Source organism: Neophocaena asiaeorientalis, unplaced genomic scaffold, assembly GCF_003031525.2.
Source record: "Neophocaena asiaeorientalis asiaeorientalis breed wild unplaced genomic scaffold, Neophocaena_asiaeorientalis_V1.1 scaffold72, whole genome shotgun sequence".
Classification (NCBI taxonomy): domain Eukaryota; kingdom Metazoa; phylum Chordata; class Mammalia; order Artiodactyla; family Phocoenidae; genus Neophocaena; species Neophocaena asiaeorientalis.
Genome location: NW_020185336.1, coordinates 9703569 through 9705490, shown reverse-complemented (window position 1 = coordinate 9705490; position 1922 = coordinate 9703569). Strand labels below are relative to the sequence as shown.

At 41.6% G+C, this 1922-nt stretch overlaps 1 pseudogene; it reads right to left on the bottom strand.

Annotated features, from left to right (window-relative positions):
• Positions 1-595: 595 nt before the first annotated feature.
• Positions 596-1427, bottom strand: LOC112393615 (60S ribosomal protein L7 pseudogene; annotated as a pseudogene).
• Positions 1428-1922: the final 495 nt, after the last annotated feature.

Here is a 1922-nt window from a genome sequence, read left to right as displayed (position 1 = left end):
AAAATCTGCCCATAGTGGAGACAGAAATCACAGTTGGGACAGGGTTCCAGATACCTTTTGGCGTTCTTATCCATATCCTATATATTAAAATAGAAACAAATTGGTTATTTATTTCTGTTTATTTGCATTTTAAAACCTTTATGGCTAACAATTTGCTTCCAGTGTAAAGAAGTTTAAGACTCCATAAGCTAGTGTTTCAGAGATTTCAGTATCCCTGAGTGGGAGCTGCTTGGGGCAGGGGGGTTCACTTCTGAATTGGAAAAGATATAAAGACAGTCCCGACTTAAGATGGCTAGACTTTACAATTTTTTGACCACGATGGTGCCAAAGCAATATGTATTCACTAGAAGCTGAACTTTGAATTGTGAATTTTAATCTTTTCTTGGGCTACTGATACATAGTACGACACTCTCATGATGCTGGACAGTGGCAGCCACAGCTCCCAGCCAGCCATGCAATCACAAGGATAAACAATGGATACACTTACAAGCATTCGGTACCCATACAACTGTTCTTTTTCACTTTCAGTATTCAGTAAGTTACATGAGATATTCAGCACTTTATTATAAAATAGGCTTTGTGTTAGATGATTTTGTTTTTTCAATTTGAAAGCAGTCACTGTTTATTAACTGACCAGATTACAAAAATAATCATGGTAGATACTTTAGTTCATCCTTCTTATAAGTCTGTTGATCTGGTCTTCTCTGTTGCCAGCCTCTCCACCTTCTACAAAATGGGTAGTCTTTTTCTTCATTCCACCTCGTGGAGAAGACAATTTGAAGGGCCACAGGAAGTTGTTTGCTTCTTTGAAACGTTTTCCAACAGTATAGATCTCATGAATCAGATCATCCATGCAGATAATACCGTATTTGCCAAGAGATCGAGCAATCAACACATTATCCGTCAGGGCATTTCGCTTCTTGTTGATTTTGCCATAACCACACTTTTGTAGATCAATTCATTTACTGACTTCAGGTTTGGGCACCCCCATGCAATGTATGGTTCCACAGTTCTCAGCATGTTAACTGAAGCCTTGTTGAGCTTCACAAATGTGCCATTGAAAATCTGACAGAGGCGAAGAAGCTGCAACACCTTTCTAACCTTTGGGCTCACACCACTGATACCTCTGATCCTGATGACAAATGTCAATTTGGGTTCCGCGGGTACGTAGAAGTTGCCGGCTTTTCTTGCCATCCTAGCCATTCGAATTTCAGTTCTGTACATCTGCCGGTATTCCTTGTGATCCTGCTTAGCTTTTTCATAGATAAGCTTCCTCCTTGCCTTTCGAAGCATCTTCTGGGCAAATTTCTTTCTCAGGCGCTTGATCTTAAGCTCTGCGAAATTCTTTCGCTTTTTCTTAAGGGTTTCTGGCACAGCAGGAACCTTCTTTTTCTTCTCCTCAGCACCTTCCATGGTTCCAGCCGGGAAAGAGGCTGTGTTAGACGATTTTTACCCAACCATACACTAATGTAAGTGTTCTGAGCACTTTTAGGGTAGGCTGGGCTATGATGTTCAGTAGGTTCGGTGTATTAAATACATTTTTGATTGAATGGTATTTTCAGCTTACGATGGGTTTATAAAGACATAATGCCATTGTAAGTCTGGGAAGATGTGTAGTTAGTCTCTCCTTCCCTGGGGGTCTAACCTCCTTGTGTCCTGGGAGACAAATTCAGCCTGAAGCGGCTCAAGATCAATGCACTGTAAACGGTTGGATGTTACAAGTACTCAGCTGACATTACTGTCCTCATTCAGTTACAAATGGTATACCTGGACTTTGAGCAAAGATACCAACCTACCCCTTCCTGTTTCAATAATAACACCTCCTCTCTTATCTGTGGGCCCCAAGATTCTCAGATCTTACTCTGCCTCCCTCACCTCGGCAAGGGTTTCTACCCCACTTCCCTGGCCTGCTCAGTGGTGAC